This window comes from Aquarana catesbeiana, linkage group LG13, assembly GCF_042186555.1.
Source record: "Aquarana catesbeiana isolate 2022-GZ linkage group LG13, ASM4218655v1, whole genome shotgun sequence".
Taxonomy (NCBI): Eukaryota; Metazoa; Chordata; class Amphibia; order Anura; family Ranidae; genus Aquarana; species Aquarana catesbeiana.
In genome coordinates this window covers 164,792,894-164,808,366 of record NC_133336.1, presented here as the reverse complement: position 1 = coordinate 164,808,366, position 15,473 = coordinate 164,792,894, and the positions used below count along the sequence as shown (strand labels likewise).

General features: G+C 56.5%; 71 non-coding genes across 71 annotated transcripts; all 71 read right to left on the bottom strand.

Moving 5' to 3' along the window:
* Nucleotides 1-19: 19 nt before the first annotated feature.
* Nucleotides 20-138, bottom strand: LOC141118947 (5S ribosomal RNA). The gene has a single exon (XR_012238304.1). It is a non-coding gene; the product is annotated as a 5S ribosomal RNA (ribosomal RNA).
* Nucleotides 139-238: 100 nt separating this feature from the next.
* LOC141118946 (5S ribosomal RNA) lies at nt 239-357 on the bottom strand. The gene has a single exon (XR_012238303.1). It is a non-coding gene; the product is annotated as a 5S ribosomal RNA (ribosomal RNA).
* A 99-nt stretch (nt 358-456) lies between these two features.
* On the bottom strand, nt 457-575 carry LOC141118945 (5S ribosomal RNA). Its single transcript, XR_012238301.1, has one exon. It is a non-coding gene; the product is annotated as a 5S ribosomal RNA (ribosomal RNA).
* A 98-nt stretch (nt 576-673) lies between these two features.
* On the bottom strand, nt 674-792 carry LOC141118943 (5S ribosomal RNA). Its single transcript, XR_012238299.1, has one exon. It is a non-coding gene; the product is annotated as a 5S ribosomal RNA (ribosomal RNA).
* A 99-nt stretch (nt 793-891) lies between these two features.
* On the bottom strand, nt 892-1,010 carry LOC141118942 (5S ribosomal RNA). The gene has a single exon (XR_012238298.1). It is a non-coding gene; the product is annotated as a 5S ribosomal RNA (ribosomal RNA).
* A 100-nt stretch (nt 1,011-1,110) lies between these two features.
* LOC141118941 (5S ribosomal RNA) lies at nt 1,111-1,229 on the bottom strand. The gene has a single exon (XR_012238297.1). It is a non-coding gene; the product is annotated as a 5S ribosomal RNA (ribosomal RNA).
* Nucleotides 1,230-1,329: 100 nt separating this feature from the next.
* Nucleotides 1,330-1,448, bottom strand: LOC141118940 (5S ribosomal RNA). The gene has a single exon (XR_012238296.1). It is a non-coding gene; the product is annotated as a 5S ribosomal RNA (ribosomal RNA).
* Nucleotides 1,449-1,547: 99 nt separating this feature from the next.
* LOC141120429 (5S ribosomal RNA) lies at nt 1,548-1,666 on the bottom strand. Its single transcript, XR_012239750.1, has one exon. It is a non-coding gene; the product is annotated as a 5S ribosomal RNA (ribosomal RNA).
* Nucleotides 1,667-1,766: 100 nt separating this feature from the next.
* Nucleotides 1,767-1,885, bottom strand: LOC141118939 (5S ribosomal RNA). The gene has a single exon (XR_012238295.1). It is a non-coding gene; the product is annotated as a 5S ribosomal RNA (ribosomal RNA).
* A 100-nt stretch (nt 1,886-1,985) lies between these two features.
* Nucleotides 1,986-2,104, bottom strand: LOC141118938 (5S ribosomal RNA). Its single transcript, XR_012238294.1, has one exon. It is a non-coding gene; the product is annotated as a 5S ribosomal RNA (ribosomal RNA).
* A 99-nt stretch (nt 2,105-2,203) lies between these two features.
* Nucleotides 2,204-2,322, bottom strand: LOC141118937 (5S ribosomal RNA). Its single transcript, XR_012238293.1, has one exon. It is a non-coding gene; the product is annotated as a 5S ribosomal RNA (ribosomal RNA).
* A 98-nt stretch (nt 2,323-2,420) lies between these two features.
* On the bottom strand, nt 2,421-2,539 carry LOC141118936 (5S ribosomal RNA). Its single transcript, XR_012238292.1, has one exon. It is a non-coding gene; the product is annotated as a 5S ribosomal RNA (ribosomal RNA).
* A 99-nt stretch (nt 2,540-2,638) lies between these two features.
* LOC141118935 (5S ribosomal RNA) lies at nt 2,639-2,757 on the bottom strand. The gene has a single exon (XR_012238291.1). It is a non-coding gene; the product is annotated as a 5S ribosomal RNA (ribosomal RNA).
* A 100-nt stretch (nt 2,758-2,857) lies between these two features.
* On the bottom strand, nt 2,858-2,976 carry LOC141118934 (5S ribosomal RNA). The gene has a single exon (XR_012238290.1). It is a non-coding gene; the product is annotated as a 5S ribosomal RNA (ribosomal RNA).
* Nucleotides 2,977-3,076: 100 nt separating this feature from the next.
* On the bottom strand, nt 3,077-3,195 carry LOC141118932 (5S ribosomal RNA). Its single transcript, XR_012238288.1, has one exon. It is a non-coding gene; the product is annotated as a 5S ribosomal RNA (ribosomal RNA).
* A 100-nt stretch (nt 3,196-3,295) lies between these two features.
* LOC141118931 (5S ribosomal RNA) lies at nt 3,296-3,414 on the bottom strand. Its single transcript, XR_012238287.1, has one exon. It is a non-coding gene; the product is annotated as a 5S ribosomal RNA (ribosomal RNA).
* A 98-nt stretch (nt 3,415-3,512) lies between these two features.
* LOC141118930 (5S ribosomal RNA) lies at nt 3,513-3,631 on the bottom strand. Its single transcript, XR_012238286.1, has one exon. It is a non-coding gene; the product is annotated as a 5S ribosomal RNA (ribosomal RNA).
* A 99-nt stretch (nt 3,632-3,730) lies between these two features.
* Nucleotides 3,731-3,849, bottom strand: LOC141118929 (5S ribosomal RNA). Its single transcript, XR_012238285.1, has one exon. It is a non-coding gene; the product is annotated as a 5S ribosomal RNA (ribosomal RNA).
* A 100-nt stretch (nt 3,850-3,949) lies between these two features.
* Nucleotides 3,950-4,068, bottom strand: LOC141118928 (5S ribosomal RNA). The gene has a single exon (XR_012238284.1). It is a non-coding gene; the product is annotated as a 5S ribosomal RNA (ribosomal RNA).
* A 99-nt stretch (nt 4,069-4,167) lies between these two features.
* On the bottom strand, nt 4,168-4,286 carry LOC141118926 (5S ribosomal RNA). Its single transcript, XR_012238282.1, has one exon. It is a non-coding gene; the product is annotated as a 5S ribosomal RNA (ribosomal RNA).
* A 100-nt stretch (nt 4,287-4,386) lies between these two features.
* Nucleotides 4,387-4,505, bottom strand: LOC141120493 (5S ribosomal RNA). Its single transcript, XR_012239811.1, has one exon. It is a non-coding gene; the product is annotated as a 5S ribosomal RNA (ribosomal RNA).
* A 100-nt stretch (nt 4,506-4,605) lies between these two features.
* Nucleotides 4,606-4,724, bottom strand: LOC141118925 (5S ribosomal RNA). Its single transcript, XR_012238281.1, has one exon. It is a non-coding gene; the product is annotated as a 5S ribosomal RNA (ribosomal RNA).
* Nucleotides 4,725-4,822: 98 nt separating this feature from the next.
* Nucleotides 4,823-4,941, bottom strand: LOC141118924 (5S ribosomal RNA). Its single transcript, XR_012238280.1, has one exon. It is a non-coding gene; the product is annotated as a 5S ribosomal RNA (ribosomal RNA).
* A 99-nt stretch (nt 4,942-5,040) lies between these two features.
* LOC141118923 (5S ribosomal RNA) lies at nt 5,041-5,159 on the bottom strand. The gene has a single exon (XR_012238279.1). It is a non-coding gene; the product is annotated as a 5S ribosomal RNA (ribosomal RNA).
* A 100-nt stretch (nt 5,160-5,259) lies between these two features.
* On the bottom strand, nt 5,260-5,378 carry LOC141118922 (5S ribosomal RNA). Its single transcript, XR_012238278.1, has one exon. It is a non-coding gene; the product is annotated as a 5S ribosomal RNA (ribosomal RNA).
* Nucleotides 5,379-5,477: 99 nt separating this feature from the next.
* Nucleotides 5,478-5,596, bottom strand: LOC141118919 (5S ribosomal RNA). The gene has a single exon (XR_012238276.1). It is a non-coding gene; the product is annotated as a 5S ribosomal RNA (ribosomal RNA).
* Nucleotides 5,597-5,694: 98 nt separating this feature from the next.
* LOC141118918 (5S ribosomal RNA) lies at nt 5,695-5,813 on the bottom strand. Its single transcript, XR_012238275.1, has one exon. It is a non-coding gene; the product is annotated as a 5S ribosomal RNA (ribosomal RNA).
* Nucleotides 5,814-5,912: 99 nt separating this feature from the next.
* Nucleotides 5,913-6,031, bottom strand: LOC141118917 (5S ribosomal RNA). The gene has a single exon (XR_012238274.1). It is a non-coding gene; the product is annotated as a 5S ribosomal RNA (ribosomal RNA).
* Nucleotides 6,032-6,131: 100 nt separating this feature from the next.
* Nucleotides 6,132-6,250, bottom strand: LOC141118916 (5S ribosomal RNA). The gene has a single exon (XR_012238273.1). It is a non-coding gene; the product is annotated as a 5S ribosomal RNA (ribosomal RNA).
* Nucleotides 6,251-6,350: 100 nt separating this feature from the next.
* Nucleotides 6,351-6,469, bottom strand: LOC141120370 (5S ribosomal RNA). The gene has a single exon (XR_012239693.1). It is a non-coding gene; the product is annotated as a 5S ribosomal RNA (ribosomal RNA).
* Nucleotides 6,470-6,569: 100 nt separating this feature from the next.
* LOC141118915 (5S ribosomal RNA) lies at nt 6,570-6,688 on the bottom strand. Its single transcript, XR_012238272.1, has one exon. It is a non-coding gene; the product is annotated as a 5S ribosomal RNA (ribosomal RNA).
* Nucleotides 6,689-6,786: 98 nt separating this feature from the next.
* LOC141118914 (5S ribosomal RNA) lies at nt 6,787-6,905 on the bottom strand. The gene has a single exon (XR_012238270.1). It is a non-coding gene; the product is annotated as a 5S ribosomal RNA (ribosomal RNA).
* Nucleotides 6,906-7,004: 99 nt separating this feature from the next.
* Nucleotides 7,005-7,123, bottom strand: LOC141118913 (5S ribosomal RNA). The gene has a single exon (XR_012238269.1). It is a non-coding gene; the product is annotated as a 5S ribosomal RNA (ribosomal RNA).
* Nucleotides 7,124-7,223: 100 nt separating this feature from the next.
* Nucleotides 7,224-7,342, bottom strand: LOC141120288 (5S ribosomal RNA). Its single transcript, XR_012239612.1, has one exon. It is a non-coding gene; the product is annotated as a 5S ribosomal RNA (ribosomal RNA).
* A 100-nt stretch (nt 7,343-7,442) lies between these two features.
* Nucleotides 7,443-7,561, bottom strand: LOC141118912 (5S ribosomal RNA). Its single transcript, XR_012238268.1, has one exon. It is a non-coding gene; the product is annotated as a 5S ribosomal RNA (ribosomal RNA).
* A 99-nt stretch (nt 7,562-7,660) lies between these two features.
* On the bottom strand, nt 7,661-7,779 carry LOC141120275 (5S ribosomal RNA). Its single transcript, XR_012239600.1, has one exon. It is a non-coding gene; the product is annotated as a 5S ribosomal RNA (ribosomal RNA).
* A 98-nt stretch (nt 7,780-7,877) lies between these two features.
* Nucleotides 7,878-7,996, bottom strand: LOC141118911 (5S ribosomal RNA). The gene has a single exon (XR_012238267.1). It is a non-coding gene; the product is annotated as a 5S ribosomal RNA (ribosomal RNA).
* Nucleotides 7,997-8,095: 99 nt separating this feature from the next.
* LOC141118910 (5S ribosomal RNA) lies at nt 8,096-8,214 on the bottom strand. The gene has a single exon (XR_012238266.1). It is a non-coding gene; the product is annotated as a 5S ribosomal RNA (ribosomal RNA).
* Nucleotides 8,215-8,314: 100 nt separating this feature from the next.
* On the bottom strand, nt 8,315-8,433 carry LOC141118908 (5S ribosomal RNA). Its single transcript, XR_012238263.1, has one exon. It is a non-coding gene; the product is annotated as a 5S ribosomal RNA (ribosomal RNA).
* A 100-nt stretch (nt 8,434-8,533) lies between these two features.
* On the bottom strand, nt 8,534-8,652 carry LOC141120158 (5S ribosomal RNA). The gene has a single exon (XR_012239485.1). It is a non-coding gene; the product is annotated as a 5S ribosomal RNA (ribosomal RNA).
* Nucleotides 8,653-8,752: 100 nt separating this feature from the next.
* On the bottom strand, nt 8,753-8,871 carry LOC141118907 (5S ribosomal RNA). Its single transcript, XR_012238262.1, has one exon. It is a non-coding gene; the product is annotated as a 5S ribosomal RNA (ribosomal RNA).
* Nucleotides 8,872-8,969: 98 nt separating this feature from the next.
* LOC141118906 (5S ribosomal RNA) lies at nt 8,970-9,088 on the bottom strand. The gene has a single exon (XR_012238261.1). It is a non-coding gene; the product is annotated as a 5S ribosomal RNA (ribosomal RNA).
* A 99-nt stretch (nt 9,089-9,187) lies between these two features.
* Nucleotides 9,188-9,306, bottom strand: LOC141118904 (5S ribosomal RNA). Its single transcript, XR_012238260.1, has one exon. It is a non-coding gene; the product is annotated as a 5S ribosomal RNA (ribosomal RNA).
* A 98-nt stretch (nt 9,307-9,404) lies between these two features.
* Nucleotides 9,405-9,523, bottom strand: LOC141119922 (5S ribosomal RNA). Its single transcript, XR_012239255.1, has one exon. It is a non-coding gene; the product is annotated as a 5S ribosomal RNA (ribosomal RNA).
* Nucleotides 9,524-9,622: 99 nt separating this feature from the next.
* On the bottom strand, nt 9,623-9,741 carry LOC141118903 (5S ribosomal RNA). The gene has a single exon (XR_012238259.1). It is a non-coding gene; the product is annotated as a 5S ribosomal RNA (ribosomal RNA).
* Nucleotides 9,742-9,841: 100 nt separating this feature from the next.
* LOC141118902 (5S ribosomal RNA) lies at nt 9,842-9,960 on the bottom strand. The gene has a single exon (XR_012238258.1). It is a non-coding gene; the product is annotated as a 5S ribosomal RNA (ribosomal RNA).
* A 100-nt stretch (nt 9,961-10,060) lies between these two features.
* LOC141118901 (5S ribosomal RNA) lies at nt 10,061-10,179 on the bottom strand. The gene has a single exon (XR_012238257.1). It is a non-coding gene; the product is annotated as a 5S ribosomal RNA (ribosomal RNA).
* Nucleotides 10,180-10,279: 100 nt separating this feature from the next.
* Nucleotides 10,280-10,398, bottom strand: LOC141118900 (5S ribosomal RNA). Its single transcript, XR_012238256.1, has one exon. It is a non-coding gene; the product is annotated as a 5S ribosomal RNA (ribosomal RNA).
* Nucleotides 10,399-10,496: 98 nt separating this feature from the next.
* LOC141118899 (5S ribosomal RNA) lies at nt 10,497-10,615 on the bottom strand. The gene has a single exon (XR_012238255.1). It is a non-coding gene; the product is annotated as a 5S ribosomal RNA (ribosomal RNA).
* A 99-nt stretch (nt 10,616-10,714) lies between these two features.
* LOC141118898 (5S ribosomal RNA) lies at nt 10,715-10,833 on the bottom strand. Its single transcript, XR_012238254.1, has one exon. It is a non-coding gene; the product is annotated as a 5S ribosomal RNA (ribosomal RNA).
* Nucleotides 10,834-10,933: 100 nt separating this feature from the next.
* Nucleotides 10,934-11,052, bottom strand: LOC141120535 (5S ribosomal RNA). Its single transcript, XR_012239851.1, has one exon. It is a non-coding gene; the product is annotated as a 5S ribosomal RNA (ribosomal RNA).
* A 100-nt stretch (nt 11,053-11,152) lies between these two features.
* On the bottom strand, nt 11,153-11,271 carry LOC141118896 (5S ribosomal RNA). The gene has a single exon (XR_012238252.1). It is a non-coding gene; the product is annotated as a 5S ribosomal RNA (ribosomal RNA).
* A 99-nt stretch (nt 11,272-11,370) lies between these two features.
* Nucleotides 11,371-11,489, bottom strand: LOC141118895 (5S ribosomal RNA). Its single transcript, XR_012238251.1, has one exon. It is a non-coding gene; the product is annotated as a 5S ribosomal RNA (ribosomal RNA).
* A 98-nt stretch (nt 11,490-11,587) lies between these two features.
* LOC141119991 (5S ribosomal RNA) lies at nt 11,588-11,706 on the bottom strand. The gene has a single exon (XR_012239324.1). It is a non-coding gene; the product is annotated as a 5S ribosomal RNA (ribosomal RNA).
* A 99-nt stretch (nt 11,707-11,805) lies between these two features.
* LOC141118893 (5S ribosomal RNA) lies at nt 11,806-11,924 on the bottom strand. The gene has a single exon (XR_012238250.1). It is a non-coding gene; the product is annotated as a 5S ribosomal RNA (ribosomal RNA).
* Nucleotides 11,925-12,024: 100 nt separating this feature from the next.
* Nucleotides 12,025-12,143, bottom strand: LOC141118892 (5S ribosomal RNA). The gene has a single exon (XR_012238249.1). It is a non-coding gene; the product is annotated as a 5S ribosomal RNA (ribosomal RNA).
* A 100-nt stretch (nt 12,144-12,243) lies between these two features.
* Nucleotides 12,244-12,362, bottom strand: LOC141118891 (5S ribosomal RNA). Its single transcript, XR_012238248.1, has one exon. It is a non-coding gene; the product is annotated as a 5S ribosomal RNA (ribosomal RNA).
* Nucleotides 12,363-12,462: 100 nt separating this feature from the next.
* LOC141118890 (5S ribosomal RNA) lies at nt 12,463-12,581 on the bottom strand. Its single transcript, XR_012238247.1, has one exon. It is a non-coding gene; the product is annotated as a 5S ribosomal RNA (ribosomal RNA).
* Nucleotides 12,582-12,679: 98 nt separating this feature from the next.
* On the bottom strand, nt 12,680-12,798 carry LOC141118889 (5S ribosomal RNA). Its single transcript, XR_012238246.1, has one exon. It is a non-coding gene; the product is annotated as a 5S ribosomal RNA (ribosomal RNA).
* Nucleotides 12,799-12,897: 99 nt separating this feature from the next.
* LOC141118888 (5S ribosomal RNA) lies at nt 12,898-13,016 on the bottom strand. The gene has a single exon (XR_012238245.1). It is a non-coding gene; the product is annotated as a 5S ribosomal RNA (ribosomal RNA).
* A 98-nt stretch (nt 13,017-13,114) lies between these two features.
* On the bottom strand, nt 13,115-13,233 carry LOC141120369 (5S ribosomal RNA). Its single transcript, XR_012239692.1, has one exon. It is a non-coding gene; the product is annotated as a 5S ribosomal RNA (ribosomal RNA).
* A 99-nt stretch (nt 13,234-13,332) lies between these two features.
* On the bottom strand, nt 13,333-13,451 carry LOC141118887 (5S ribosomal RNA). Its single transcript, XR_012238244.1, has one exon. It is a non-coding gene; the product is annotated as a 5S ribosomal RNA (ribosomal RNA).
* A 100-nt stretch (nt 13,452-13,551) lies between these two features.
* Nucleotides 13,552-13,670, bottom strand: LOC141118886 (5S ribosomal RNA). Its single transcript, XR_012238243.1, has one exon. It is a non-coding gene; the product is annotated as a 5S ribosomal RNA (ribosomal RNA).
* A 100-nt stretch (nt 13,671-13,770) lies between these two features.
* Nucleotides 13,771-13,889, bottom strand: LOC141120324 (5S ribosomal RNA). The gene has a single exon (XR_012239648.1). It is a non-coding gene; the product is annotated as a 5S ribosomal RNA (ribosomal RNA).
* Nucleotides 13,890-13,988: 99 nt separating this feature from the next.
* LOC141118884 (5S ribosomal RNA) lies at nt 13,989-14,107 on the bottom strand. Its single transcript, XR_012238241.1, has one exon. It is a non-coding gene; the product is annotated as a 5S ribosomal RNA (ribosomal RNA).
* Nucleotides 14,108-14,207: 100 nt separating this feature from the next.
* Nucleotides 14,208-14,326, bottom strand: LOC141118883 (5S ribosomal RNA). Its single transcript, XR_012238240.1, has one exon. It is a non-coding gene; the product is annotated as a 5S ribosomal RNA (ribosomal RNA).
* Nucleotides 14,327-14,426: 100 nt separating this feature from the next.
* LOC141118882 (5S ribosomal RNA) lies at nt 14,427-14,545 on the bottom strand. Its single transcript, XR_012238239.1, has one exon. It is a non-coding gene; the product is annotated as a 5S ribosomal RNA (ribosomal RNA).
* Nucleotides 14,546-14,644: 99 nt separating this feature from the next.
* Nucleotides 14,645-14,763, bottom strand: LOC141118881 (5S ribosomal RNA). The gene has a single exon (XR_012238238.1). It is a non-coding gene; the product is annotated as a 5S ribosomal RNA (ribosomal RNA).
* A 98-nt stretch (nt 14,764-14,861) lies between these two features.
* LOC141118880 (5S ribosomal RNA) lies at nt 14,862-14,980 on the bottom strand. Its single transcript, XR_012238237.1, has one exon. It is a non-coding gene; the product is annotated as a 5S ribosomal RNA (ribosomal RNA).
* A 99-nt stretch (nt 14,981-15,079) lies between these two features.
* On the bottom strand, nt 15,080-15,198 carry LOC141118879 (5S ribosomal RNA). The gene has a single exon (XR_012238236.1). It is a non-coding gene; the product is annotated as a 5S ribosomal RNA (ribosomal RNA).
* A 100-nt stretch (nt 15,199-15,298) lies between these two features.
* On the bottom strand, nt 15,299-15,417 carry LOC141118878 (5S ribosomal RNA). The gene has a single exon (XR_012238235.1). It is a non-coding gene; the product is annotated as a 5S ribosomal RNA (ribosomal RNA).
* Between the last annotated feature and the right edge of the window lie 56 nt (nt 15,418-15,473).

The window sequence follows — 15,473 nt, the reverse complement described above, 5'->3', positions numbered from 1 at the left end:
AACTCCCCCAAAAAAAAGAAGCCTACGGCACCTGGTATTCCCAGGCGGTCTCCCATCCAGGTACTAACCAGGCCCGACCCTGCTTAGCCTCCGAGATCAGACGAGATCGGGCGCTTTCAGGGTGATGTGGCCGTAGGCGATCTCTAACGGCACGCTCAACCCTCTTGACCTTGGCGGCGCCAAGATGGGAAACGAGGAAAAAAAACAGGGCAAGTCCAGAACGCCCCCCAAAAAAAGAAGCCTACGGCACCTGGTATTCCCAGGCGGTCTCCCATCCAGGTACTAACCAGGCCCGACCCTGCTTAGCCTCCGAGATCAGACGAGATCGGGCGCTTTCAGGGTGATGTGGCCGTAGGCGATCTCTTACGGCACGCTCAACCCTCTTGACTTTGGCGGCACCAAGATGGGAAACGAGGAAAAAAAACAGGGCAAGTCCAGAACTCCAAGAAAAAGAGAAGCCTACGGCACCTGGTATTCCCAGGCGGTCTCCCATCCAGGTACTAACCAGGCCCGACCCTGCTTAGCCTCCGAGATCAGACGAGATCGGGCGCTTTCAGGGTGATGTGGCCGTAGGCGATCTCTTACGGCACGCTCAACCCTCTTGACTTTGGCGGCACCAAGATGGGAAACGAGGAAAAAAACAGGGCAAGTCCAGAACTCCAAGAAAAAAAGAAGCCTACGGCACCTGGTATTCCCAGGCGGTCTCCCATCCAGGTACTAACCAGGCCCGACCCTGCTTAGCCTCCGAGATCAGACGAGATCGGGCGCTTTCAGGGTGATGTGGCCGTAGGCGATCTCTTACGGCACGCTCAACCCTCTTGACTTTGGCGGCGCCAAGATGGGAAACGAGGAAAAAAAACAGGGCAAGTCCAGAAATCCAAGAAAAAAAGAAGCCTACGGCACCTGGTATTCCCAGGCGGTCTCCCATCCAGGTACTAACCAGGCCCGACCCTGCTTAGCCTCCGAGATCAGACGAGATCGGGCGCTTTCAGGGTGATGTGGCCGTAGGCGATCTCTAACGGCACGCTCAACCCTCTTGACCTTGGCGGCGCCAAGATGGGAAACGAGGAAAAAAAACAGGGCAAGTCCAGAACGCCCCCCAAAAAAAGAAGCCTACGGCACCTGGTATTCCCAGGCGGTCTCCCATCCAGGTACTAACCAGGCCCGACCCTGCTTAGCCTCCGAGATCAGACGAGATCGGGCGCTTTCAGGGTGATGTGGCCGTAGGCGATCTCTAATGGCACGCTCAACCCTCTTGACCTTGGCGGCGCCAAGATGGGAAACGAGGAAAAAAAACAGGGCAAGTCCAGAACTCCCCCAAAAAAAAGAAGCCTACGGCACCTGGTATTCCCAGGCGGTCTCCCATCCAGGTACTAACCAGGCCCGACCCTGCTTAGCCTCCGAGATCAGACGAGATCGGGCGCTTTCAGGGTGATGTGGCCGTAGGCGATCTCTTACGGCACGCTCAACCCTCTTGACTTTGGCGGCGCCAAGATGGGAAACGAGGAAAAAAAACAGGGCAAGTCCAGAAATCCAAGAAAAAAAGAAGCCTACGGCACCTGGTATTCCCAGGCGGTCTCCCATCCAGGTACTAACCAGGCCCGACCCTGCTTAGCCTCCGAGATCAGACGAGATCGGGCGCTTTCAGGGTGATGTGGCGGTAGGCGATCTCTAACGGCACGCTCAACCCTCTTGACCTTGGCGGCGCCAAGATGGGAAACGAGGAAAAAAAACAGGGCAAGTCCAGAACGCCCCCCAAAAAAAGAAGCCTACGGCACCTGGTATTCCCAGGCGGTCTCCCATCCAGGTACTAACCAGGCCCGACCCTGCTTAGCCTCCGAGATCAGACGAGATCGGGCGCTTTCAGGGTGATGTGGCCGTAGGCGATCTCTAACGGCACGCTCAACCCTCTTGACCTTGGCGGCGCCAAGATGGGAAACGAGGAAAAAAAACAGGGCAAGTCCAGAACTCCCCCAAAAAAAAGAAGCCTACGGCACCTGGTATTCCCAGGCGGTCTCCCATCCAGGTACTAACCAGGCCCGACCCTGCTTAGCCTCCGAGATCAGACGAGATCGGGCGCTTTCAGGGTGATGTGGCCGTAGGCGATCTCTTACGGCACGCTCAACCCTCTTGACTTTGGCGGCGCCAAGATGGGAAACGAGGAAAAAAAACAGGGCAAGTCCAGAAATCCAAGAAAAAAAGAAGCCTACGGCACCTGGTATTCCCAGGCGGTCTCCCATCCAGGTACTAACCAGGCCCGACCCTGCTTAGCCTCCGAGATCAGACGAGATCGGGCGCTTTCAGGGTGATGTGGCCGTAGGCGATCTCTTACGGCACGCTCAACCCTCTTGACTTTGGCGTCACCAAGATGGGAAACGAGGAAAAAAACAGGGCAAGTCCAGAACTCCAAGAAAAAAAGAAGCCTACGGCACCTGGTATTCCCAGGCGGTCTCCCATCCAGGTACTAACCAGGCCCGACCCTGCTTAGCCTCCGAGATCAGACGAGATCGGGCGCTTTCAGGGTGATGTGGCCGTAGGCGATCTCTTACGGCACGCTCAACCCTCTTGACTTTGGCGGCGCCAAGATGGGAAACGAGGAAAAAAAACAGGGCAAGTCCAGAAATCCAAGAAAAAAAGAAGCCTACGGCACCTGGTATTCCCAGGCGGTCTCCCATCCAGGTACTAACCAGGCCCGACCCTGCTTAGCCTCCGAGATCAGACGAGATCGGGCGCTTTCAGGGTGATGTGGCCGTAGGCGATCTCTAACGGCACGCTCAACCCTCTTGACCTTGGCGGCGCCAAGATGGGAAACGAGGAAAAAAAACAGGGCAAGTCCAGAACGCCCCCCAAAAAAAGAAGCCTACGGCACCTGGTATTCCCAGGCGGTCTCCCATCCAGGTACTAACCAGGCCCGACCCTGCTTAGCCTCCGAGATCAGACGAGATCGGGCGCTTTCAGGGTGATGTGGCCGTAGGCGATCTCTAACGGCACGCTCAACCCTCTTGACCTTGGCGGCGCCAAGATGGGAAACGAGGAAAAAAAACAGGGCAAGTCCAGAACTCCCCCAAAAAAAAGAAGCCTACGGCACCTGGTATTCCCAGGCGGTCTCCCATCCAGGTACTAACCAGGCCCGACCCTGCTTAGCCTCCGAGATCAGACGAGATCGGGCGCTTTCAGGGTGATGTGGCCGTAGGCGATCTCTAACGGCACGCTCAACCCTCTTGACCTTGGCGGCGCCAAGATGGGAAACGAGGAAAAAAAACAGGGCAAGTCCAGAACGCCCCCCAAAAAAAGAAGCCTACGGCACCTGGTATTCCCAGGCGGTCTCCCATCCAGGTACTAACCAGGCCCGACCCTGCTTAGCCTCCGAGATCAGACGAGATCGGGCGCTTTCAGGGTGATGTGGCCGTAGGCGATCTCTTACGGCACGCTCAACCCTCTTGACTTTGGCGGCACCAAGATGGGAAACGAGGAAAAAAACAGGGCAAGTCCAGAACTCCAAGAAAAAGAGAAGCCTACGGCACCTGGTATTCCCAGGCGGTCTCCCATCCAGGTACTAACCAGGCCCGACCCTGCTTAGCCTCCGAGATCAGACGAGATCGGGCGCTTTCAGGGTGATGTGGCCGTAGGCGATCTCTTACGGCACGCTCAACCCTCTTGACTTTGGCGGCGCCAAGATGGGAAACGAGGAAAAAAAACAGGGCAAGTCCAGAAATCCAAGAAAAAAAGAAGCCTACGGCACCTGGTATTCCCAGGCGGTCTCCCATCCAGGTACTAACCAGGCCCGACCCTGCTTAGCCTCCGAGATCAGACGAGATCGGGCGCTTTCAGGGTGATGTGGCCGTAGGCGATCTCTTACGGCACGCTCAACCCTCTTGACCTTGGCGGCGCCAAGATGGGAAACGAGAAAAAAAAACAGGGCAAGTCCAGAACTCCCCCAAAAAAAAGAAGCCTACGGCACCTGGTATTCCCAGGCGGTCTCCCATCCAGGTACTAACCAGGCCCGACCCTGCTTAGCCTCCGAGATCAGACGAGATCGGGCGCTTTCAGGGTGATGTGGCCGTAGGCGATCTCTTACGGCACGCTCAACCCTCTTGACTTTGGCGGCGCCAAGATGGGAAACGAGGAAAAAAAACAGGGCAAGTCCAGAAATCCAAGAAAAAAAGAAGCCTACGGCACCTGGTATTCCCAGGCGGTCTCCCATCCAGGTACTAACCAGGCCCGACCCTGCTTAGCCTCCGAGATCAGACGAGATCGGGCGCTTTCAGGGTGATGTGGCCGTAGGCGATCTCTAACGGCACGCTCAACCCTCTTGACCTTGGCGGCGCCAAGATGGGAAACGAGGAAAAAAAACAGGGCAAGTCCAGAACGCCCCCCAAAAAAAGAAGCCTACGGCACCTGGTATTCCCAGGCGGTCTCCAATCCAGGTACTAACCAGGCCCGACCCTGCTTAGCCTCCGAGATCAGACGAGATCGGGCGCTTTCAGGGTGATGTGGCCGTAGGCGATCTCTAACGGCACGCTCAACCCTCTTGACCTTGGCGGCGCCAAGATGGGAAACGAGGAAAAAAAACAGGGCAAGTCCAGAACTCCCCCAAAAAAAAGAAGCCTACGGCACCTGGTATTCCCAGGCGGTCTCCCATCCAGGTACTAACCAGGCCCGACCCTGCTTAGCCTCCGAGATCAGACGAGATCGGGCGCTTTCAGGGTGATGTGGCCGTAGGCGATCTCTTACGGCACGCTCAACCCTCTTGACTTTGGCGGCACCAAGATGGGAAACGAGGAAAAAAACAGGGCAAGTCCAGAACTCCAAGAAAAAAAGAAGCCTACGGCACCTGGTATTCCCAGGCGGTCTCCCATCCAGGTACTAACCAGGCCCGACCCTGCTTAGCCTCCGAGATCAGACGAGATCGGGCGCTTTCAGGGTGATGTGGCCGTAGGCGATCTCTTACGGCACGCTCAACCCTCTTGACTTTGGCGGCGCCAAGATGGGAAACGAGGAAAAAAAACAGGGCAAGTCCAGAAATCCAAGAAAAAAAGAAGCCTACGGCACCTGGTATTCCCAGGCGGTCTCCCATCCAGGTACTAACCAGGCCCGACCCTGCTTAGCCTCCGAGATCAGACGAGATCGGGCGCTTTCAGGGTGATGTGGCCGTAGGCGATCTCTAACGGCACGCTCAACCCTCTTGACCTTGGCGGCGCCAAGATGGGAAACGAGGAAAAAAAACAGGGCAAGTCCAGAACGCCCCCCAAAAAAAGAAGCCTACGGCACCTGGTATTCCCAGGCGGTCTCCCATCCAGGTACTAACCAGGCCCGACCCTGCTTAGCCTCCGAGATCAGACGAGATCGGGCGCTTTCAGGGTGATGTGGCCGTAGGCGATCTCTAACGGCACGCTCAACCCTCTTGACCTTGGCGGCGCCAAGATGGGAAACGAGGAAAAAAAACAGGGCAAGTCCAGAAATCCAAGAAAAAAAGAAGCCTACGGCACCTGGTATTCCCAGGCGGTCTCCCATCCAGGTACTAACCAGGCCCGACCCTGCTTAGCCTCCGAGATCAGACGAGATCGGGCGCTTTCAGGGTGATGTGGCCGTAGGCGATCTCTTACGGCACGCTCAACCCTCTTGACTTTGGCGGCACCAAGATGGGAAACGAGGAAAAAAACAGGGCAAGTCCAGAACTCCAAGAAAAAAAGAAGCCTACGGCACCTGGTATTCCCAGGCGGTCTCCCATCCAGGTACTAACCAGGCCCGACCCTGCTTAGCCTCCGAGATCAGACGAGATCGGGCGCTTTCAGGGTGATGTGGCCGTAGGCGATCTCTTACGGCACGCTCAACCCTCTTGACTTTGGCGGCGCCAAGATGGGAAACGAGGAAAAAAAACAGGGCAAGTCCAGAAATCCAAGAAAAAAAGAAGCCTACGGCACCTGGTATTCCCAGGCGGTCTCCCATCCAGGTACTAACCAGGCCCGACCCTGCTTAGCCTCCGAGATCAGACGAGATCGGGCGCTTTCAGGGTGATGTGGCCGTAGGCGATCTCTAACGGCACGCTCAACCCTCTTGACCTTGGCGGCGCCAAGATGGGAAACGAGGAAAAAAAACAGGGCAAGTCCAGAACGCCCCCCAAAAAAAGAAGCCTACGGCACCTGGTATTCCCAGGCGGTCTCCCATCCAGGTACTAACCAGGCCCGACCCTGCTTAGCCTCCGAGATCAGACGAGATCGGGCGCTTTCAGGGTGATGTGGCCGTAGGCGATCTCTAACGGCACGCTCAACCCTCTTGACCTTGGCGGCGCCAAGATGGGAAACGAGGAAAAAAAACAGGGCAAGTCCAGAACTCCCCCAAAAAAAAGAAGCCTACGGCACCTGGTATTCCCAGGCGGTCTCCCATCCAGGTACTAACCAGGCCTGACCCTGCTTAGCCTCCGAGATCAGACGAGATCGGGCGCTTTCAGGGTGATGTGGCCGTAGGCGATCTCTAACGGCACGCTCAACCCTCTTGACCTTGGCGGCGCCAAGATGGGAAACGAGGAAAAAAAACAGGGCAAGTCCAGAACGCCCCCCAAAAAAAGAAGCCTACGGCACCTGGTATTCCCAGGCGGTCTCCCATCCAGGTACTAACCAGGCCCGACCCTGCTTAGCCTCCGAGATCAGACGAGATCGGGCGCTTTCAGGGTGATGTGGCCGTAGGCGATCTCTTACGGCACGCTCAACCCTCTTGACTTTGGCAGCACCAAGATGGGAAACGAGGAAAAAAACAGGGCAAGTCCAGAACTCCAAGAAAAAGAGAAGCCTACGGCACCTGGTATTCCCAGGCGGTCTCCCATCCAGGTACTAACCAGGCCCGACCCTGCTTAGCCTCCGAGATCAGACGAGATCGGGCGCTTTCAGGGTGATGTGGCCGTAGGCGATCTCTTACGGCACGCTCAACCCTCTTGACTTTGGCGGCGCCAAGATGGGAAACGAGGAAAAAAAACAGGGCAAGTCCAGAAATCCAAGAAAAAAAGAAGCCTACGGCACCTGGTATTCCCAGGCGGTCTCCCATCCAGGTACTAACCAGGCCCGACCCTGCTTAGCCTCCGAGATCAGACGAGATCGGGCGCTTTCAGGGTGATGTGGCCGTAGGCGATCTCTAACGGCACGCTCAACCCTCTTGACCTTGGCGGCGCCAAGATGGGAAACGAGGAAAAAAAACAGGGCAAGTCCAGAACGCCCCCCAAAAAAAGAAGCCTACGGCACCTGGTATTCCCAGGCGGTCTCCCATCCAGGTACTAACCAGGCCCGACTCTGCTTAGCCTCCGAGATCAGACGAGATCGGGCGCTTTCAGGGTGATGTGGCCGTAGGCGATCTCTAACGGCACGCTCAACCCTCTTGACCTTGGCGGCGCCAAGATGGGAAACGAGGAAAAAAAACAGGGCAAGTCCAGAACTCCCCCAAAAAAAAGAAGCCTACGGCACCTGGTATTCCCAGGCGGTCTCCCATCCAGGTACTAACCAGGCCCGACCCTGCTTAGCCTCCGAGATCAGACGAGATCGGGCGCTTTCAGGGTGATGTGGCCGTAGGCGATCTCTTACGGCACGCTCAACCCTCTTGACTTTGGCGGCGCCAAGATGGGAAACGAGGAAAAAAAACAGGGCAAGTCCAGAAATCCAAGAAAAAAAGAAGCCTACGGCACCTGGTATTCCCAGGCGGTCTCCCATCCAGGTACTAACCAGGCCCGACCCTGCTTAGCCTCCGAGATCAGACGAGATCGGGCGCTTTCTGGGTGATGTGGCCGTAGGCGATCTCTTACGGCACGCTCAACCCTCTTGACTTTGGCGGCACCAAGATGGGAAACGAGGAAAAAAACAGGGCAAGTCCAGAACTCCAAGAAAAAAAGAAGCCTACGGCACCTGGTATTCCCAGGCGGTCTCCCATCCAGGTACTAACCAGGCCCGACCCTGCTTAGCCTCCGAGATCAGACGAGATCGGGCGCTTTCAGGGTGATGTGGCCGTAGGCGATCTCTTACGGCACGCTCAACCCTCTTGACTTTGGCGGCGCCAAGATGGGAAACGAGGAAAAAAAACAGGGCAAGTCCAGAAATCCAAGAAAAAAAGAAGCCTACGGCACCTGGTATTCCCAGGCGGTCTCCCATCCAGGTACTAACCAGGCCCGACCCTGCTTAGCCTCCGAGATCAGACGAGATCGGGCGCTTTCAGGGTGATGTGGCCGTAGGCGATCTCTAACGGCACGCTCAACCCTCTTGACCTTGGCGGCGCCAAGATGGGAAACGAGGAAAAAAAACAGGGCAAGTCCAGAACGCCCCCCAAAAAAAGAAGCCTACGGCACCTGGTATTCCCAGGCGGTCTCCCATCCAGGTACTAACCAGGCCCGACCCTGCTTAGCCTCCGAGATCAGACGAGATCGGGCGCTTTCAGGGTGATGTGGCCGTAGGCAATCTCTAACGGCACGCTCAACCCTCTTGACCTTGGCGGCGCCAAGATGGGAAACGAGGAAAAAAAACAGGGCAAGTCCAGAACTCCCCCAAAAAAAAGAAGCCTACGGCACCTGGTATTCCCAGGCGGTCTTCCATCCAGGTACTAACCAGGCCCGACCCTGCTTAGCCTCCGAGATCAGACGAGATCGGGCGCTTTCAGGGTGATGTGGCCGTAGGCGATCTCTAACGGCACGCTCAACCCTCTTGACCTTGGCGGCGCCAAGATGGGAAACGAGGAAAAAAAACAGGGCAAGTCCAGAACGCCCCCCAAAAAAAGAAGCCTACGGCACCTGGTATTCCCAGGCGGTCTCCCATCCAGGTACTAACCAGGCCCGACCCTGCTTAGCCTCCGAGATCAGACGAGATCGGGCGCTTTCAGGGTGATGTGGCCGTAGGCGATCTCTTACGGCACGCTCAACCCTCTTGACTTTGGCGGCACCAAGATGGGAAACGAGGAAAAAAACAGGGCAAGTCCAGAACTCCAAGAAAAAGAGAAGCCTACGGCACCTGGTATTCCCAGGCGGTCTCCCATCCAGGTACTAACCAGGCCCGACCCTGCTTAGCCTCCGAGATCAGACGAGATCGGGCGCTTTCAGGGTGATGTGGCCGTAGGCGATCTCTTACGGCACGCTCAACCCTCTTGACTTTGGCGGCGCCAAGATGGGAAACGAGGAAAAAAAACAGGGCAAGTCCAGAAATCCAAGAAAAAAAGAAGCCTACGGCACCTGGTATTCCCAGGCGGTCTCCCATCCAGGTACTAACCAGGCCCGACCCTGCTTAGCCTCCGAGATCAGACGAGATCGGGCGCTTTCAGGGTGATGTGGCCGTAGGCGATCTCTTACGGCACGCTCAACCCTCTTGACTTTGGCGGCACCAAGATGGGAAACGAGGAAAAAAACAGGGCAAGTCCAGAACTCCAAGAAAAAAAGAAGCCTACGGCACCTGGTATTCCCAGGCGGTCTCCCATCCAGGTACTAACCAGGCCCGACCCTGCTTAGCCTCCGAGATCAGACGAGATCGGGCGCGTTCAGGGTGATGTGGCCGTAGGCGATCTCTTACGGCACGCTCAACCCTCTTGACTTTGGCGGCGCCAAGATGGGAAACGAGGAAAAAAAACAGGGCAAGTCCAGAAATCCAAGAAAAAAAGAAGCCTACGGCACCTGGTATTCCCAGGCGGTCTCCCATCCAGGTACTAACCAGGCCCGACCCTGCTTAGCCTCCGAGATCAGACGAGATCGGGCGCTTTCAGGGTGATGTGGCCGTAGGCGATCTCTAACGGCACGCTCAACCCTCTTGACCTTGGCGGCGCCAAGATGGGAAACGAGGAAAAAAAACAGGGCAAGTCCAGAACGCCCCTCAAAAAAAGAAGCCTACGGCACCTGGTATTCCCAGGCGGTCTCCCATCCAGGTACTAACCAGGCCCGACCCTGCTTAGCCTCCGAGATCAGACGAGATCGGGCGCTTTCAGGGTGATGTGGCCGTAGGCGATCTCTAACGGCACGCTCAACCCTCTTGACCTTGGCGGCGCCAAGATGGGAAACGAGGAAAAAAAACAGGGCAAGTCCAGAACTCCCCCAAAAAAAAGAAGCCTACGGCACCTGGTATTCCCAGGCGGTCTCCCATCCAGGTACTAACCAGGCCCGACCCTGCTTAGCCTCCGAGATCAGACGAGATCGGGCGCTTTCAGGGTGATGTGGCCGTAGGCGATCTCTAACGGCACGCTCAACCCTCTTGACCTTGGCGGCGCCAAGATGGGAAACGAGATAAAAAAACAGGGCAAGTCCAGAACGCCCCCCAAAAAAAGAAGCCTACGGCACCTGGTATTCCCAGGCGGTCTCCCATCCAGGTACTAACCAGGCCCGACCCTGCTTAGCCTCCGAGATCAGACGAGATCGGGCGCTTTCAGGGTGATGTGGCCGTAGGCGATCTCTTACGGCACGCTCAACCCTCTTGACTTTGGCGGCACCAAGATGGGAAACGAGGAAAAAAACAGGGCAAGTCCAGAACTCCAAGAAAAAAAGAAGCCTACGGCACCTGGTATTCCCAGGCGGTCTCCCATCCAGGTACTAACCAGGCCCGACCCTGCTTAGCCTCCGAGATCAGACGAGATCGGGCGCTTTCAGGGTGATGTGGCCGTAGGCGATCTCTTACGGCACGCTCAACCCTCTTGACTTTGGCGGCGCCAAGATGGGAAACGAGGAAAAAAAACAGGGCAAGTCCAGAAATCCAAGAAAAAAAGAAGCCTACGGCACCTGGTATTCCCAGGCGGTCTCCCATCCAGGTACTAACCAGGCCCGACCCTGCTTAGCCTCCGAGATCAGACGAGATCGGGCGCTTTCAGGGTGATGTGGCCGTAGGCGATCTCTAACGGCACGCTCAACCCTCTTGACCTTGGCGGCGCCAAGATGGGAAACGAGGAAAAAAAACAGGGCAAGTCCAGAACGCCCCCCAAAAAAAGAAGCCTACGGCACCTGGTATTCCCAGGCGGTCTCCCATCCAGGTACTAACCAGGCCCGACCCTGCTTAGCCTCCGAGATCAGACGAGATCAGGCGCTTTCAGGGTGATGTGGCAGTAGGCGATCTCTAACGGCACGCTCAACCCTCTTGACCTTGGCGGCGCCAAGATGGGAAACGAGGAAAAAAAACAGGGCAAGTCCAGAACTCCCCCAAAAAAAAGAAGCCTACGGCACCTGGTATTCCCAGGCGGTCTCCCATCCAGGTACTAACCAGGCCCGACCCTGCTTAGCCTCCGAGATCAGACGAGATCGGGCGCTTTCAGGGTGATGTGGCCGTAGGCGATCTCTTATGGCACGCTCAACCCTCTTGACTTTGGCGGCGCCAAGATGGGAAACGAGGAAAAAAAACAGGGCAAGTCCAGAAATCCAAGAAAAAAAGAAGCCTACGGCACCTGGTATTCCCAGGCGGTCTCCCATCCAGGTACTAACCAGGCCCGACCCTGCTTAGCCTCCGAGATCAGACGAGATCGGGCGCTTTCAGGGTGATGTGGCCGTAGGCGATCTCTTACGGCACGCTCAACCCTCTTGACTTTGGCGGCACCAAGATGGGAAACGAGGAAAAAAACAGGGCAAGTCCAGAACTCCAAGAAAAAAAGAAGCCTACGGCACCTGGTATTCCCAGGCGGTCTCCCATCCAGGTACTAACCAGGCCCGACCCTGCTTAGCCTCCGAGATCAGACGAGATCGGGCGCTTTCAGGGTGATGTGGCCGTAAGCGATCTCTTACGGCACGCTCAACCCTCTTGACTTTGGCGGCGCCAAGATGGGAAACGAGGAAAAAAAACAGGGCAAGTCCAGAAATCCAAGAAAAAAAGAAGCCTACGGCACCTGGTATTCCCAGGCGGTCTCCCATCCAGGTACTAACCAGGCCCGACCCTGCTTAGCCTCCGAGATCAGACGAGATCGGGCGCTTTCAGGGTGATGTGGCCGTAGGCGATCTCTAACGGCACGCTCAACCCTCTTGACCTTGGCGGCGCCAAGATGGGAAACGAGGAAAAAAAACAGGGCAAGTCCAGAACGCCCCCCAAAAAAAGAAGCCTACGGCACCTGGTATTCCCAGGCGGTCTCCCATCCAGGTACTAACCAGGCCCGACCCTGCTTAGCCTCCGAGATCAGACGAGATCGGGCGCTTTCAGGGTGATGTGGCCGTAGGCGATCTCTAACGGCACGCTCAACCCTCTTGACCTTGGCGGCGCCAAGATGGGAAACGAGGAAAAAAAACAGGGCAAGTCCAGAACTCCCCCAAAAAAAAGAAGCCTACGGCACCTGGTATTCCCAGGCGGTCTCCCATCCAGGTACTAACCAGGCCCGACCCTGCTTAGCCTCCGAGATCAGACGAGATCGGGCGCTTTCAGGGTGATGTGGCCGTAGGCAATCTCTAACGGCACGCTCAACCCTCTTGACCTTGGCGGCGCCAAGATGGGAAACGAGGAAAAAAAACAGGGCAAGTCCAGAACGCCCCCCAAAAAAAGAAGCCTACGGCACCTGGTATTCCCAGGCGGTCTCCCATCCAGGTACTAACCAGGCCCGACCCTGCTTAGCCTCCGAGATCAGACGAGATCGGGCGCTTTCAGGGTGATGTGGCCGTAGGCGATCTCTTACGGCACGCTCAACCCTCTTGACTTTGGCGGCACCAAGATGGGAAACGAGGAAAAAAACAGGGCAAGTCCAGAACTCCAAGAAAAAGAGAAGCCTACGGCACCTGGTATTCCCAGGCGGTCTCCCATCCAGGTACTAACCAGGCCCGACCCTGCTTAGCCTCCGAGATCAGACGAGATCGGGCGCTTTCAGGGTGATGTGGCCGTAGGCGATCTCTTACGGCACGCTCAACCCTCTTGACTTTGGCGGCGCCAAGATGGGAAACGAGGAAAAAAAACAGGGCAAGTCCAGAAATCCAAGAAAAAAAGAAGCCTACGGCACCTGGTATTCCCAGGCGGTCTCCCATCCAGGTACTAACCAGGCCCGACCCTGCTTAGCCTCCGAGATCAGACGAGATCGGGCGCTTTCAGGGTGATGTGGCCGTAGGCGATCTCTTACGGCACGCTCAACCCTCTTGACTTTGGCGGCACCAAGATGGGAAACGAGGAAAAAAACAGGGCAAGTCCAGAACTCCAAGAAAAAAGGAAGCCTACGGCACCTGGTATTCCCAGGCGGTCTCCCATCCAGGTACTAACCAGGCCTGACCCTGCTTAGCCTCCGAGATCAGACGAGATCGGGCGCTTTCAGGGTGATGTGGCCGTAGGCGATCTCTTACGGCACGCTCAACCCTCTTGACTTTGGCGGCGCCAAGATGGGAAACGAGGAAAAAAAACAGGGCAAGTCCAGAAATCCAAGAAAAAAAGAAGCCTACGGCACCTGGTATTCCCAGGCGGTCTCCCATCCAGGTACTAACCAGGCCCGACCCTGCTTAGCCTCCGAGATCAGACGAGATCGGGCGCTTTCAGGGTGATGTGGCCGTAGGCGATCTCTAACGGCACGCTCAACCCTCTTGACCTTGGCGGCGCCAAGATGGGAAACGAGGAAAAAAAACAGGGCAAGTCCAGAACGCCCCCCAAAAAAAGAAGCCTACGGCACCTGGTATTCCCAGGCGGTCTCCCATCCAGGTACTAACCAGGCCCGACCCTGCTTAGCCTCCGAGATCAGACGAGATCGGGCGCTTTCAGGGTGATGTGGCCGTAGGCGATCTCTAACGGCACGCTCAACCCTCTTGACCTTGGCGGCGCCAAGATGGGAAACGAGGAAAAAAAACAGGGCAAGTCCAGAACTCCCCCAAAAAAAAGAAGCCTACGGCACCTGGTATTCCCAGGCGGTCTCCCATCCAGGTACTAACCAGGCCCGACCCTGCTTAGCCTCCGAGATCAGACAAGATCGGGCGCTTTCAGGGTGATGTGGCCGTAGGCGATCTCTTACGGCACGCTCAACCCTCTTGACTTTGGCGGCGCCAAGATGGGAAACGAGGAAAAAAAACAGGGCAAGTCCAGAAATCCAAGAAAAAAAGAAGCCTACGGCACCTGGTATTCCCAGGCGGTCTCCCATCCAGGTACTAACCAGGCCCGACCCTGCTTAGCCTCCGAGATCAGACGAGATCGGGCGCTTTCAGGGTGATGTGGCCGTAGGCGATCTCTAACGGCACGCTCAACCCTCTTGACCTTGGCGGCGCCAAGATGGGAAACGAGGAAAAAAAACAGGGCAAGTCCAGAACGCCCTCCAAAAAAAGAAGCCTACGGCACCTGGTATTCCCAGGCGGTCTCCCATCCAGGTACTAACCAGGCCCGACCCTGCTTAGCCTCCGAGATCAGACGAGATCGGGCGCTTTCAGGGTGATGTGGCCGTAGGCGATCTCTAACGGCACGCTCAACCCTCTTGACCTTGGCGGCGCCAAGATGGGAAACGAGGAAAAAAAACAGGGCAAGTCCAGAACTCCCCCAAAAAAAAGAAGCCTACGGCACCTGGTATTCCCAGGCGGTCTCCCATCCAGGTACTAACCAGGCCCGACCCTGCTTAGCCTCCGAGATCAGACGAGATCGGGCGCTTTCAGGGTGATGTGGCCGTAGGCGATCTCTTACGGCACGCTCAACCCTCTTGACTTTGGCGGCGCCAAGATGGGAAACGAGGAAAAAAAACAGGGCAAGTCCAGAAATCCAAGAAAAAAAGAAGCCTACGGCACCTGGTATTCCCAGGCGGTCTCCCATCCAGGTACTAACCAGGCCCGACCCTGCTTAGCCTCCGAGATCAGACGAGATCGGGCGCTTTCAGGGTGATGTGGCCGTAGGCGATCTCTTACGGCACGCTCAACCCTCTTGACTTTGGCGGCACCAAGATGGGAAACGAGGAAAAAAACAGGGCAAGTCCAGAACTCCAAGAAAAAAAGAAGCCTACGGCACCTGGTATTCCCAGGCGGTCTCCCATCCAGGTACTAACCAGGCCCGACCCTGCTTAGCCTCCGAGATCAGACGAGATCGGGCGCTTTCAGGGTGATGTGGCCGTAGGCGATCTCTTATAGCACGCTCAACCCTCTTGACTTTGGCGGCGCCAAGATGGGAAACGAGGAAAAAAAACAGGGCAAGTCCAGAAATCCAAGAAAAAAAGAAGCCTACGGCACCTGGTATTCCCAGGCGGTCTCCCATCCAGGTACTAACCAGGCCCGACCCTGCTTAGCCTCCGAGATCAGACGAGATCGGGCGCTTTCAGGGTGATGTGGCCGTAGGCGATCTCTAACGGCACGCTCAACCCTCTTGACCTTGGCGGCGCCAAGATGGGAAACGAGGAAAAAAAACAGGGCAAGTCCAGAACGCCCCCCAAAAAAAGAAGCCTACGGCACCTGGTATTCCCAGGCGGTCTCCCATCCAGGTACTAACCAGGCCCGACCCTGCTTAGCCTCCGAGATCAGACGAGATCGGGCGCTTTCAGGGTGATGTGGCCGTAGGCGATCTCTAACGGCACGCTCAACCCTCTTGACCTTGGCGGCGCCAAGATGGGAAACG